Source organism: Lolium rigidum, chromosome 2 (assembly GCF_022539505.1).
Source record: "Lolium rigidum isolate FL_2022 chromosome 2, APGP_CSIRO_Lrig_0.1, whole genome shotgun sequence".
Taxonomy (NCBI): domain Eukaryota; kingdom Viridiplantae; phylum Streptophyta; class Magnoliopsida; order Poales; family Poaceae; genus Lolium; species Lolium rigidum.
Genome location: NC_061509.1, coordinates 166929181 through 166945541, shown reverse-complemented (window position 1 = coordinate 166945541; position 16361 = coordinate 166929181). Strand labels below are relative to the sequence as shown.

The following is a 16361-nucleotide window of genomic DNA, read 5'->3' as shown; positions in this document are numbered from 1 at the left end:
GAAGACTCACAAATTCTCCCCCATACACTATGATGGGAAAGCTCCATTGATGCACATCTTCACATGTCCATTATCGCCAAATGGACGTCAAGCTTCAAGCATGTGATCCACTTGAGATGCTCATCTTGAACTTGCCCAACTCAACCTTGTATCTTCTCATACTCTATCATAATATCTTGAGGTGTATAAAGAATTCTTCACTTGGAATCAAGCTCTCAAGATCTTGATCATTCATTGCTTATTACATAAGATAGAGCATGGCTAATATTGAGTTCCACATAAGAACTCCATCTTCATTTCTTCTTCTTGATCATATCACATATATATCTTCAAATCGATGATCTTGATGCCAATACACAAGGTGTATCTTTATTTACTTGGCATCCATACTTGAATCCAACACATGGAATACAAGTAGTACCTATGGAATATTCCTTCATATAAACTCAATGAGAACATTAGTCCATAGGGGTTGTCATTAATTACCAAAACCACACATAGGGGCAATATACCCTTACACAGAGCACGCTAGTATTATTTATTTATGTGTGATTAGCTCTCTGGTCCATATTGTATTTCATCTATGAGAGTTATTTCAAATAAGTTGATTGGTGTTGGATACGAGTAAAATATTTCATGTCTATTGTGATGCAAAAGGAAGCTTGTCTAGATTGTGGCATAGACTTTGGCATGTCATGTTGGATATTATTCTTGTCATATGGTTGTTATTTATTATTTTAGCATAACTTGTTTCAAATGGCTGAGAGTGCATAATGTGTCATTTAAATAAATTATGTGTGTTTTCTATCATAAAAGCATATAATTGAGGTATTCTCATTTGTTGCTTTATTGGGTTGACTTGGCGCATGCTTACACCATGTTGTGACTATAACCACCAACTAAAGCCTATATGGTCATTTAGTTTTTGATTTGCAATATCACTTTATGCTTTGATTGATAGTGTTTTGTCGCTATGCATGATTATGGCCATTATTGCTCTCTTAGTTGGTCACTTCCAGACTTTTTTGTTAGCCTTCACCTGTAATGCGTATGAGCTCTACCCGTGCATCCAACCACCAAAAACCAAATTGCCAGCTTGTGTCCATCATATCTACCTATATGTGGTATTTCACCTCCACTCCAAAGTAAATTGCTTGTGTGCTACCATTAAACCTTCAAAAAATAATCACATGTTTTGTGTAAATTATAGCTCATGGGAAAGTAGTATAAAAACTATTGTGGTAGGTTTATGTCCTATGCATTTTTAGTTCTTATAAGTTGCTTGTTGTGTGATAACCATGTTGTCATGGGGAACACCATCAATATGCTTTTATCGAATGTAATGTGAATTACTATGCCTTCTCGTCTTGTTTGAAGTAAGGGAGATTTACCATGAGTTGCAAAGATTTGAGTATGCATATTGTTGGAGAGGAACATTGGGCCGCCAACTTAAGCCATGTTCACATGGTGAAAGTTTCAGCTGGGCAAAAGTCCAAATATCTGTTGTCCTTGCTTTCCCGGTATGGATGTCCAAAAAGGTTGAGATTCATCAAAATTGAGAAATCAAATGAGATCCATATCCTAAGGACCTTTGTACAGGAGGCAAGGAGTATCCCTTTGTGACAATTGGTTAAAACATACGTATGCGATGAAAATCCATGGAAGCCCGAGCTAATTAGGACAAGGTGTGAGCACTATTGGTATATTATGCATGAGGCAAGCAAACTTATAGGAAGTATTATGCATAAGTCATACTATTTATCACTACCGTAGACATAAGTAGCACCTCTCGAAATAAATATTTTCAACACTCTTATTGCTTTCAAAATAAAAAGCTCTAGCACATGGGTAATCCCTCGCTTCCTCTCGCGAAGGGCCTTTTTTTACTTTTATGTTGAGTCTTCATCTTTTACCTTATGCACAAATTATTAGAGCATAATTGTCATTTTTAGTGCAATGTGCATAGTCCCAAAATTATTATTGATTGATTCATAATTGTGCTATTGTTTGCTCTTAAATTATTTGTATCTAGTCACCCTTTGAACTTTGAAGGTGTCCTTGCATTTATGTTTTGCTATTCCATAAGGACATGTTGAGTACTACTTTATTATGTTTACTCTATGATTATAAACACATAGTTGCTTTCAATGCACTATTATTCATGATCCTTTGTTTGAGTTACTCTTCATGTTATACCGTAGTTGCTAAATTCAATTGAATTATATCTATCATGACCATGCTAGAGTATTTAGATCCTAGCTCACAATGATTTACATGCTTGATTAAGATTGTGTTGGCTTCATGTAACCTCAAAAATTATTTTGTTATCACTTACCTACTCGAGGATGAGCAGGAGTTAAGCTTGGGGATGCTGATACATCTCAAACGTATCTATAATTTTTGATGCTCCATGCTTGTTTTACACCAATTCATTTGTGTTTTGTTTACACTTCGTTGCACTTTTACATGATTTCCGGCACTAACCTATTAACAAGATGCCATTGTGCCAGCCTCCTCGTTTTCCGCTGTTTTTGTATTTCAGTAAAAGTTGTACATGAAATATTCTCGGAATTGGATGAAACAAAAGCCAAAGTCAATATTTTACCGAAGCAAAGACAAAGTCCGGAGGGGGGACGAAGAGGTGCCACAGGGCGGCCACACCTGCCCTTGGCGCGGCCTAGGGCTAGCCCACGTACGCCAAGGCATGGTGTGGCCCCCCTGGGCACCCCACCGACCTGAATCCTCCGCCTATTTATACATCTTCTAGGGAAAAACCTGAAGACTTGAGCCAAAGTCCACGAAAAGTTCCATCGCGGCCGCCATCGCCGAACCCATCTCGGGGGGTTCTGAAGCTCTTCCCGGCACCCTACCGGAGGGGGAAATCATCGTCGAAGGCATCTACATCGCCATGCCCGCCTCCAAAGTGATGCGTGAGTAGTTCATCCTTGGACTATGAGTCCATAGCAGTAGCTAGATGGTTGTCTTTTCCACCTTGTGCTTCATGTATCGATCTTGTGAGCTGCTCTACATGATCAAGATCATCTTTATGTAATCCTATATATTTGGTTTGCTGGGATCCGATGAATGTTAAAGTATGTTAAGATTGATTATATATTCATGTCATATGTTATTTGTGATATTGCATGCTCCCGTTGCTAGTAGAAACTCTGGCCAAGTGGACACTTGTGACTCCAAGAGGGGCTATTTATGCTCGATAGTAGGTTCATGCCTCTAGTAATTTGGGAGAGTGACTATATAACTTCTAAGGTTATAGATGTGATGTTTCTACTAGGGATAACCCAACAATGTTTTATCTGAGGGTAACTCTATTGTTTACTTTATACACATTGCTTAATGCGATAGTCTATTGCTTGTAACTTTATACTGGAAGGGGTGCGGACGCTAACCTAAAGGTGGATTATTAGTCATAGACGCAGTTGGATTACGATCCATGTATTATGTTGTAATGCCCAATACCAAATTATCATAGTAATCATCTTGTCATGTATCGATCGATATTCTGTCAATTGCCCAGCTGTAATTTATTTACCCAACATGCTATTTCTTTATGGAGAGACACCTCTAGTGACATGTGGACCCAGGTCCTATTTCCTTTACTGATAAATTCAACTGCAATCATGTTCTGTTTATTTTCTGCAGACATCTCCTTCCATTCGATACGTCTAATCCTTTGTGTTCAGCAAACCGGTGAGATTGACAACCTCACTTTAAGTTGGGGCAAAGTATTTTGGTTGTGTTATATGTAGGTTCCACGTTGCTGCTAATGCCGGTAGTGCGCCCTGCCAGTAGTCAACTAGCAACACCTTCAGAAGTTACGTCTTTCTCCTACTGGTCGATTAAACCTTGGTTTCTTACTGAGGGAAACTTGTTGTTGTGCTCATCACACCTTCCTCTTGGGGTTCCCCAACAGCTCTGTCCGCATACGCCGAGTACACGCCATCAAAGAGCTTTTTTAAAGGTTGCTACAATAGCTTATGTTTTAATAGATGTTTGATATATGTTAGTACTGAACACAAGTGGATTTATTTATTTTGATTGTACTAATGCTGCTAATGAAGAATTATGTGAAATTTTTGCATGAAGGAAGTTTTCAAGTGTAGTGAGAGAAGAATGATGTGATGGGATGAAGAATGGACAAAAGCTCAACCTTGGGGATTCTCCTGTACCCCGAGACATATTCAAGAGGTACAACCGTCAAAGCTTGGGGATGCCCAAGGCATCCCCTCTTCATCAACAAAGCAATAGGTTATCTCTATATACGCTATATTTTTATTGTTTCATACGCTATGTGTTGTTCTTGGAGCATCTTTAATTTTTGTTTTTAGTTTAGTTTAGTTTTATTTGTTGTAGCATATGTTGGATCCCGACACATTTGTTTTGGAGAAGATCCGCTCCTTTTTAATTGCATATAACGCTCTAGTTTTCGCTGTTATTGTTCTGCGAGTGTTCTAGTTTTCTGGTACTGCGTTTAGCTCTTGTTCTTTCACTTGAATTTTGTTCAGAGCACGTTAGTATTCTTTATTTGTGTATGATTAGCTCTCTGATCCATAATAAATTTCATCTCTCGAGAGTTATTTTCAAATAAGTTGATTGGTGTTGGATACAAGTAAAATATTTCATGACTATAGTGATGCAAATGGAAGCTTGTATAGACTGTGGCATAGACTTTGGCATGTCATGTTGGATGTTATTATTGTCGTATGCTTAGTATTTATTTTTTAGCCTGACTTGTTTCAAATAGCTGAGAGTGCATAATGTGTCATTTAAAGTGTGTTGTTTCTATCATAAAAACATAGTATTGTGGTATTCTCCTTTGATACTTTATTGGGTTGACTTGGCGCATGCTTACACCATGTTGTGACTATAACCAATCAACTAAAGCCTTTATGATCATTTAGTTTTTGATTTGTAATATCACTTTATGATTTGATTGATAGTGTTTTATCGCTATGCATGATTATGACCATTATTGCTCTCTTAATTGGTCGCTTCAAGTCTTTTTGCTAGCCTTCACCTGTACTGAGTATGAACTCTACTCGTGCATCCAACCACCAAAAATCAAAGTTGCCAATTGTGTCCACCATATCTACCTATATGTGGTATTTCACCGCCACTCCAAAGTAAATTGCTTGTGTGCTACCTTTAAACCTTCAAAAAGTATCACATGTTTTGTGTAAATTATACCTCATGGGAAAGTACTCTAAAAACTATTGTGGCAAGTACTATGTTTTATGAATTTTTAGTTCTTATAAGTTGCTTGTTGTGTGATAACCATGCTGTCATGGGGACCACCATCAATATGCTTTTGTTGAATATCATGTGAAATACTATGCATGCTCATATTGTTTGAAGTAAGGGAGATTTACCATGAGTTGCAAAGATTCGAGTATGCATATTGTTAGAAAGGAACATTGGACCGCTAACTAAAGTCATGTTCACATGGTGGAAGTTTCAGCTGGAAAAGTCCAAATATCTCATGTCCTTGCTTTTCCGATATGGATGTCCAAAAAAGTTGAGATTCATCAAATTGGAGAAATCAAATGAGATCCATCTCCTAAGGATCTTTGTACAGGAGGCAAGAAGGTACACCTTTGTGACACTTGTTTAAAACATATGCATGCGATGAAAATCCATGGGAGTCCAAGCTAATTAGGGCAATGTGTGAGCACTATTGGTATATTATGCATGAGGCAAGCAAACTTACAGGAAGTAATTATGCATAAGTTATATTATTTATCACTACCGTTGACATAAGTAGCACCTCTCAAAATAAATATTTTCAACACTCTTATTGCTTTGAAATAAAAAGCTCTAGCACATGGTAATCTCTGCTTACCTTTGCGAAGGTCCTTTCTTTTACTTTTAAATCTGGAAGTTTAATTTTTTTATCTTTTTAAAATAACTTTTTCAAAAAATAATTTTTAGAATATATTTTTTTCAAAATTTGAATATTTTTTAGATTGAACAATTTTCAAAATTTGAACATTTTTTAGAATGAACATTTTTTTAGAAAATTCGATTTTTCCCAAAAGTTGAATATTTTTCGAAAATGAACATATTTTAAATTTGAACATTTTTCAATTATGAACATTTTTCAGATACGGACAATTTTTATCTTTGTACATCTTTCGTTTTGAACACTTTTAAATTTAAACTATTTTCAAATTTGAACTTTTTCGATTTTGAAAAAAAAAACACAAAAAAGGAAACAAAAAAGAAAACAAAAAAGAAAAAAGAAAAAACAGAAACAGAAAACGAAAAAGAGAAAGAGAAAGAGAAAGAGGAAAAAGTGACCAGGCCCAATACCCGATCAAGATGTGCGGTGCCTGGTAGGCACGGACCTGATCGGTGTATAGGATTTCCCTGACGCGGGCCACATCTTTCGAACCGGGCGGCGCTTTTTGTTTTTGAGCAACAAAACGGGCGGCGCTTGGGGACCTCTTATTTACCGGGCCGCCTTTCCTGATGTATGACAGTGCCCGTTACAGTTCGTCCCTAAAAACAGTCCCCTGTTTGTAGGGATGTAAATGGTACGGATAATTTCCGCTCCGAATCCGCATCCGTATCCGTTTTTGAGGATATGGTATGCATTTTTAGAAATCCGCCGGATATGGATACGGATGCGGATAGTGATCAAGCTGGATATCCGACGGATACGGTAGAGGATATGGTATTGATACTATCCGACGGATACGGATTATCCGCCATTTTTTGCGGATTATCCGAGGTCCACAAAGAGGATAATCCGAAAAAACTAGCCCAACCCTAAATATTTAGATAATATATTTTGTTCATCGGCCTCTATTAGCACGCAATTTGCTTTGTTGTACGAATAAGTGTGTACATTTAACTATACTCTATAATTACAAACATATTTTACATAAAAAAACATACTTCTATTTTTTATATGTATATTTTCTTAATAATCCGCATCCGATCCGAGTCCGGTCCGAATCCGCTCCATATCCGTAATCCGATATAATCCGCATCCGAATCCGTATCCGACCATTATCCGCTCCGATCCGAATCCGTTACAAAAATATGGTAAAGGATATGGTAAGAGCAATATCCGATCCGATCCGATCCGTTTACATCCCTACCTGTTTGTCAAGCAGCTATCGTCAACATTTTCTTTGAAAAAACGCTATCCTGAAAAGAAAAAACTGTCGAGCAGCTCGGAAGTCGCCCTCGCCGCCGCCTCTTTCCTCGTCTGATCGATGGCTGCACCGCTGCAATGGTGGTTTGGCGCGCGGAGGATCTGGTGGAGACGGAGATGAGCGGCAGCGACGCCGCTCATCTTCTCCTGATCCGCGACCTTGCGCTCTCCCTCTCCGTCGCCGTTGAGCAGGGCCTGGCCTTTCTTCCATCGGCCGCCTCATGGTAACTACCATTTCTTCCACATGCTAGGATACATCATTTCTCCATATTTTTGGGCTTAAATCCGATGGGGGGCGGTGATTGCTGCAAATGGATTTGGGGGCTCTTCTCCATGAAATCCGACATGGATATACCTAATGCTTCGTTTTGATATTGTTTTATCGATGTGATATTTTCCAGCCAATGGAAAGGATGGAGTGCAAATTAATTTAATTGGTCTACTAACATGAAATTTAATTGGAGTACTGTATTTTTGTTGGCAGATGTCATTGACTTTGGATGGAAGGGTTCTGCCTTCTGTAGTTGGTCATGGTGTGGTAGGGCAGATATGGCTAGGTTTTGCATGTGTAGTCCCTGTTCATCTTGGTAAGGTAGGCTTACATCTTGGTGTGGTAGGGCAGATATGGCTAGGTTTTGCTTGTGTAATCTTAGATCTGCATGTTGTTACATTGATCTCATGCATGGTGTAATCTTAGATAGTGTAGAATCAGCTTTTGTGTACTTGATTAGGACTCAATCTGTAACGATTTCATCGAGGCCATGGTGTGCATTCGCAACTCGCAATCCCCTCCTTTGTGGCCAATTCACAACACGTACATGAGACCTAGGTGGTGATGGTGGTGGTGGTGGAAGTGCGGTCTGGCAGTGACGCTAAGAAGGCTCCCCTTCATGTCCACCTTCGTCCTTGAAATGATGTGCAAGTTGTGCAAAACCAACGTGAGAACTCGATAGGGGCTTCAAGGAAGTCCATCTAACAGCCGTGGCCAAGGCTCTCCTGGAGCACTATGGAGCAGATTTTAGCTCTGCTCAGGTGCACACCAACCTAAGAAAGTGGAGAGTGCGGTGGCTCACCATTAGCAGGCATTCAGATCTTAGCGGAGTTCAATGGTGCGATGACATCAAATCCATCATCTTGGAGAGCGAGCACTACCACGGACACGTCACAGCTTAGCATATTATCTACCACCTTTGTTGCACTTCAGCATTGATCATTGTCTTGCACAATAACACACTCTCAACCCTTCTTAGGATAACCCCAAGGGCACAAGAGTTCCCGAACCACCCCATTGTCAAGTACGCCATGGGCTCAAGTGAGCCCCTTGGCACACCTACGCCTTCACCGGAGGATGCTGAGACCTAGGAGTCCAACAATGTGATCCTCGATGGCTCTGACAATCCTGCTATCAGCCCTGACAAGGCCGATGTAGGTAAGAGGAAGAGAGGCGCCCATGCCGACGACAAGACCATGGCCTTCTCCAACATGACCTACATCGTCAAGGACGCCGCACAGGCCACAACAAGCGTACTAACATGCACCCTAACCTATACAAGGCAGTCAAGGACATTGTTGGCTTCACCGGGGAGTCTCTCATGGAGGCTCTGAGCCACCTCGTCGACAACAAGTCCCAGGCTACCAACTTCATCGGTATCGTTGAGCAAGATAGGATCCTCTGGACTAGGACCTACCTAGCCAAGTACTACTAGACTCCATTGACATGTGGTGGCCTTGGGGCCATCGGAGAGGGGATGCATGCATGGAGATGATGGTGGTTGGGCAGTCCCCGACCAGAACTATGCTGACGATGCTACGCCGACGGTCACCGTCGGCACAGCCTGTGCCGACGGCCTTCCGTGTTGTGCCGATGGCTGGCGGCCGTCGGCAGACTTCAGCTCTCCCGTAGTGTACTGTTAGAGATGCTATGAGGCACACATTTTAAGAGAATATATGGACAAAGCAAATGGTATAAATACATAAGAAAAGCGGAACAATGCATATTGCCTTCAATCGTTCTTAACTCGGAGGGGGATTGTTTACCTGATCTACAAATTGACTATGTTCGAAGACATTGTCTTCAATTGTTCTTAACTCGGTAACACTTAACATGACCTTAAATTTGGTATGTATACTCAATATGCTGGTAGTAAAAGAAAAATATCCAGTGCTACAATACTGAAGTGTGCGTTCCTGCATACCTCTGTGTAGCTAATTTAGTTGGTCATACTTTTATGTACAAAAATGACAGGACCATACACTAAGATTTTCTATTATTTTTACAACTTTAAGATGGAGGCTCAAAAGAAGCCTCTATTTTGTTAGTATAATATATTCACGTTAACTTAGCACTACTAATCCCTCGTCACAGTCATGCAAAATTAAATGTAAAGTAGCTGACCGAGGCTGGTGTAATGCTTTTTGGGAAACTTTTACCAAGATTATTAGGTTGGGCAAAAAGAGGTTAATATTAGAGTAAGAAAACTGACTTACCTATATTAGTCCAGCCATACTAATTTCAACTCCTATCACCAGAACCACATCGTAAGCATTCCTGCAGTAACCTGCAATTAATAGGAATCAACTACCAACTGTAACAGCAACAAAGGAGGGTAAATAATTTGGTATGGTGCGGAAAAGGTAACACGAAAAAATAGTTGCATGGAGTATAGAAGCCGGAAATGGTATTAAGTTATGACACAAGGAGGATGTAATTATAAACGGAAAAGGCCGAACAAATGAAAGCTTGACTTCTGCAATAGAGCTCTTTTCCAACATTCAGTTCTTGGTAAGATGTATTACCAAGAAGGTGGTAATGGGGCATCTTTCTTATTTGAAATGACAAATTATTGACATGATCAACAATTAAGTTATTTCTTCTGATAGGAAACTCAGATTGTACTACTAAGGAATCATGAGACAACCAGTGATTCTTTAAGTCCAAAGCATATCACGTAAAGCTCGGAGAGCATAAGAGAATATTGATCTCAAGCGCAGAGATGTAAATCTTTAGTTGGTCAAATTGGCTGGTCTCAGATTTTGGAGAAAAACTTGTATGGTGATCTAACAGTTGTAACAAATAAGGCAATACATCTGTTTATCTTTGAAGATATGAAAGAACAATAATATATTCTGCCTTTGGCTGTAGTGTAAGGACATTTATGCTTGCATCTATAATCAAGATGAGTGCAGTAGAAAAATAAAAATAAAAACATATAATTATCCCCTCACTTACCAAGTTTCGAAGTGATATAAATGTAGATAAAGCATAATGACTTAAGCCCCTAATTAACATTTGAACAGTGGCCTAAGCCCCTAAGTAATATAAGAAGCAGTAACATTCAATCATGTAAGACTATAAGTCTATAACAATGAGTAATTGGACACTTGAACAGTTTAAAAGATTTCATACTTCTCAATTAGATTTTTAGCTTTAAAACTCATCTCTTCCAGTTCCAGGTAAAGTGGCCATGGTATTTTACGATTAAGAGCATGTATCATAAAACTGAGTGAAATAAATGCATCTTATCATTTTGCTTTCAGTTAACTGAACTTCAATTTGAACACAGCACAAATATTATCTAGAGAAGCAAGAAAAGATCAGCTGATCCAAACGTAACAGTAAAAGCCTAATGGGTCCGCCCACCTTTGACATGGAGCAGCAGTAGCCCAAGCCATCGCCTCTTTCATCACTGCTAATTAATCGGTTGTGACTACAACTTTACAGCACCAACTTACAGTCCTAACCGGGCAGAACACTGCACAAGGATTAAAGGTCAAGCTAGTTTAGAACTGTGTATACTAAACAACACCACAATGACCAAATTTACCTCTCCATATTTTTTCCTCGAAGAATTTGTGGGGATGATAACACGCCATGATGTAAGCCTACCTTACCAAGATGGAGGTGCAGGTGCGGTTACTTACAGTCCTCGGTGGAGGGGAAGATCTCGAGGAAGAGGAGGAAGTAGGCTTGCTGTCGCCGACTGGAGATGAGCATGCCGCTTACGTGCTCCAAGGTTTTTTTTCTCGGTCACAATTTTTTACCGGAGGACCCCGGAAAATTCGGTTACCGCGAAATCTCGGAAATCTCGGGAATTTCTCAAACGAGTTTATTCAAAAAAAAATTGAATTCAAATTTTTTTTAGCGTGAAACAAAGAAATTTCTACGGTATTCTATCACAACTGCTAACGTAACATAGTGGGAAGAACTTCCTGTGGAACAGCAATAGGTTTTGGGTTCGAATAACAGTTCTGCCACTTTTATTCTTTTTACGCAAAAACAAAGAATAAAATGATCGAAAAACATATCGCTTGGTCGGGTACTCGAACTCAAGACCAGATACAGATAGTCACCCGTGAAGCTAACCATCACGCCCCACCTACTCCGTAGTTCATTGAATATAGAAGGTTCTTTTATCAAAAACTGTAGTCTAAATTCAAATCCAACTGAAATTTTTGGCCGGTATCACTCTTTCTCGTAGGGTAACGGAATTTGCGGTTTCCGGCGAGATTTCGGATATTCCGGCCGAGAAAAAATCCCTGACGTGCTCTGGGACCCGGCAATGGAGCTCGAAGAGGGGGTAAATGGAGGTTTTCAAATCGGGAGTGAGGGTGGAAGGTAGAAACATGGATTTCGAATCGATGGGTCGTTCTGGGGCAGCGACTCAGAGACTAGTCAAGACTAGTCGACTCATGTTTAACACTAAATTACTAATATGTTTAATGTAGGATATAATATAAGGCTGGGTACAGAGGAGTGAGGGAAAACCTCGGGTAATTCCTTCCAATGGCCAAGGCCTTCCTCTTGTCCATGAACCTGCAGCCTACAGGTTGGCAGGGGAGTGGGGGAAAACCTTGGCAATTCCTTCCAATGGCTGGCAGTTTCTTGCAGAGGCGACGGCCAAGGGAGAGAATACCAAGATGTGTTTTGGCTTTTGGGGTCGAGCGGGGGAAACTGTCTCTCGATCTTGGTTTCACGGGGAAACACGGGGAAAGACATCGTGCCATCTATTCTCGCCATATCTAAAATAAAGTACTTCACGGTGCACAAGGATTTAGATGAAGACTTATGTGGCAGCTCGGTCCTTCACATCAACAGTTATACATCCTTTAGAGCAAGCTTCAAGAGGCGCACCTTATCGATGGCGCAGGGGACACAATTACTTGGAAGCTTACAAACCATGGGAAGTACTTGCGGCCTCGGCCTACGTGGTGCAATTTGAGACGACACCCACCTCATTCGTGAAACAGATGGTATGGGAGAATTGGGCTTTCCCAAATGCAAGTTTTTCACTCGGTTCATTCTCCAAACCATGTATGGACAATGGACTGGCTTGCCCGCCGTCGTTGGCCCCATTGTGGCCTTTGTCGACTTTGCAAGAGGGAACCGGACCACGGCGCATCTCATATTCAAATGTAGATATCAAGGAGTGGCTTGACTTGGAGTATTGTGACACCTCACAATGGAACAATCAGACGACGGTTGAAGATTGGTGGTACTCTATCACAGGGATAATGGACAGCAGCTTAAACGGCTATCATATTTGCTACTGCTCACCGCTTGGAAAATCTGGAATGAAAGAAAGGTATGGATTTTGTGAAGCTTTGCTTCCATGCCGTTCATTGTAGTATCAACAATTAAGAAGCGGAATGCCGCTCTTTGGGGTGCCACATGAGCGAAACCTTTGGGCGCAATTTTGCCGCTGGAGTAGGCTTTCGTATCGGAGCCGTTTGGCTAAGTTTCTAACATAAACTTCTCTTAGTTAGGGAAATAGGCAAAAAATTTGCCTTTTCTCAAAAAATGTAAAAAAATATAACCATGCCAGGCTGAAGTTGCCAAGTAGGTGTTAGAGCAAGAAATGTAAACCGATAATTCCAGAATATAAGCAGTAAGACTCATCAACAATTCTGTTACACCGATCAAGTTAAATGACAAGGAAAAACAATTCAGTCATCTTGTTCTTCTGTGAAGTCTGGCTCCATGGGCTTCTTGAGCGCCTTGCCGTCGATACTGTGACGACGACACCTCACTCGCCCTCCTGTCCGCGCGTCGCTGGCCTCGGGCATCCTCTGCTCCATGGACGCTCGGTGACGCTTGTGCCGGCGCCATGCGGCCTGAATGAAGCATGCCGCCCACGTCCGCCACTGGTGCGAGTAGAACCGGAATCTGTGCCTGATCCGCGCGCTGTGTAGGCGCCGGAATTGTGACGCCACGAACCTGAGGTCCTCCGCGACGAGTGCGAATGCCTCGACTTCGGACACTGCCCGCACGGTGCGCGTGGACCGTGGCAGGTACTCGGAGGGCCTCGGGTCCAACGCCCATGTCAGGAGCTCCTCTCCGCAGAACTCCCCTGCTCCAATGCGGCACGAGTTGAAGAAGCCAGACCTCCCACCCTGCGTCGTGTATGAGTCGAGGTACCCCCGGATGATGAAGAGCATGGAGTCCACGGGGTCCAGCTCGCGCACCAGACGTGTGCCCCGGGTATACAGTGCCGGTCGCAGCCGCTCGCAGATGGCCTCCAGCGTCCGCTCATCCATCTCGTCGAACAACGGCACTCTTCGGACGAGGTCAAGGCAGAGGTGGCGTTTGATGTCACGACGGATGTCCATGGGGAGGTCCTTGAGCAAGGCCTCCTCGTCGACGCCCCGGGTGGCCACCCATTTGTACTGCTGGTACCTCCTCACGCACTGCTTCAGCGGCTGGGGTATCTGCCGGTGGTGCATCCAACGCTCCATGTCCGTCCGCTTCGTCCGCCACTCCTCTAGCCGGATCATCGTTGCTTGGAGGTAAGACTTGAGTGCAAAGGCAGAGCTAGAAGTGTCAGTCGTGGTTATCTCTGCGGGCACAATTGGTTGAGCAGAAGGAACGAGTTCTTACTTGCATGTTGCCAATGAGCAGGGCAAACAAGACCAGCCCAAGAACGCCAATGACGATTGCAAATGTTATCTCTCCAATGAACAAGCTCGTTGCGAGGTTCTGTCCTAAGCAACTGAAACATTTTTTTTTTTTTGCATTAGTTAGAAACATGGTCGATATGTAACTGATGAAGAATTCACATGCATAGATTCATTTAGTTCCTAACCTCAGGTTCTTTAGTCCCCACCAGAAGCAGTAGAAGTACTTCTCCGTGAACGCCGATGTCGTTAGCTTATAGTCAAACGCTTCTGCGTAAATCCCGAACTGGTAGAAGCTATTGCTCGGAGTGCACAGGCTTGTTATGTTGCTCAGCTCGTACCAGATGGTCCTGTTGCTGCTGACAGTATTGCAGTCGAAGAACTCAGTCTGACACATGGGGGCCTCCAGATGGCACGCCTCTCTCCAGCATGCTTCCTGCCTCTGCACCGAGAAGAGATACCACAAGGCTCCAAGCACCTGCATTTCCAGTTAGAATTAATTAATCATAGTGGAAAAAATGGAGGGAACTGAAGAGACCTAGCAGCGACACATGTACATGGCTTGCGAGCATGTAGAGTATGAGGTTGTATGCGGCGCTGGCCCATGCGTTCTCCGTCATGGCTCCGGTGGCCATGACGATCTGCCTCGTGAGCGGGAAGATCTGTAAAAGCCGGGGAGGTACTGGAAGATGATGCTGAAGCGAAGGATGTCCTTCCGGTTTGCCGTTGCAGATTCCTTCATCTTAGGCACGACAACCCAGATCACAAACTGTTGACAGCAAGAGACATATATTTATTTCAGAGATTCCACAGAATAATTTGTCAGTGTTGTTTCAGGTGTGCCGCATCTGACGAACGTTACCTGTGGTAGAGGCAGTGCGGTGATGAGATCGAAACAGAAGGTACATGAGAGGTACCTCCTGGCAATCTTGTAGGGCTGAATCACAAGCTCCCCTCTCCCGAACACCCGAGAAGACGGCGCGATGAAGGCCGTCCGGAAGCGGAGGAAGATGTGGACCGCGTAGAAGACATCCAGCAGCGACCGTATCATGGATAGCGTCAGCGCCAGGGAGTACTTGAACTCGATGCACATGTTCTGCTGTGTCCCAGTGAGGTAGAGGAACAAGGGGTCGACGAAGAGCGAGAACAGGCACGCCGTGAGGAAGATCTTGTTCCACAGGTGGATCACCCGGCCGCGGGGGTCAAAGAGCAGCTGGTTGCCTGAGTGCATCAGCGAGTCCAGCTCCTCCGAGAACGCCCGCGACAGCACCCTGTCCTTGAGGCTTCTGCACGACCTCTCCGGGCAGCCCCGGGAGCCTAGATTGCATTTCCTTGGATCGTGAGGTAATTTGCTCTGCTTTCTGCTCGTTGATGGGCTCTCCAAGGAGCTTGCTTTCAAGTGTTGGATCTCGAGATCGTTCTGAAACCTGGAACATGAAATGCAAGTAAGATAATATGGCATAGTCTCGAAAACGTGAACATAATGGATTTTCTGGGTCGGAATTTCTTGGTCTGCGACATTGGAACATCCACTATATGCAGTGATGGGAAAACAGTGAACTATCGAACCAACATGCCTGAAATTCTATATGCATAAAGTCATCAGTTTCATCAGTTCAATCCTATGTTTTTCGAATATAGTACAGAGAGATTCAGGCGAGGAAGAATTGGAGTTTGAATGACTTTGCCAGGCTGGTTGAAATGTCAAACAATTTTACCCTGATAAGCAAGTTGACACTGCTGGAGAGGACGCTCACCTGACGTTTCGTGAACCACAGCATGCCATGCTGCTCTTTAACAGTTTCTGGTCAAAACTATCACGCATACATGGCGGCTTACTTATAAGCAAGTGCACTTGTATGATCTGCAAACAGCAGGGAGATCACATTGCTGTCGTCTTCGGCAAAAGGGGAAGAAAGTAACAGCAAAACTGTGCTCCGCCACGGGAACTGATAGAAAGGTCCATCTACAACTAATTTTACAGGGATCTCGTGATTTTGTGCTTAAAGGCAGATCGACCCAAGGAAAAGATTGTTGACATTGTTCATTTGACAGGGAAACACTGACAACATGTGATCAGGCTACCAACATGTGATGCTCCTTTAATGTTTCTGTGTCATTTTCTCTTATGTCTGAGCACAAGCCCCCTATTATGCCCTCACCGTCCGGCCGTACATTCAGGTCTAATGATTATGTCCAACAGGAAAATTCGTAAAGATCATCCGTACATAAGTACAATTTTAAAGAGAGCATGTAGCTATGGTGCAAATAAACTTCAATAACAGTTGTACAG

At 42.5% G+C, this 16361-nt stretch overlaps 1 pseudogene; it reads right to left on the bottom strand.

Moving 5' to 3' along the window:
• Positions 1-13011: 13011 nt before the first annotated feature.
• Positions 13012-15941, bottom strand: LOC124687653 (annotated as a pseudogene).
• Positions 15942-16361: the final 420 nt, after the last annotated feature.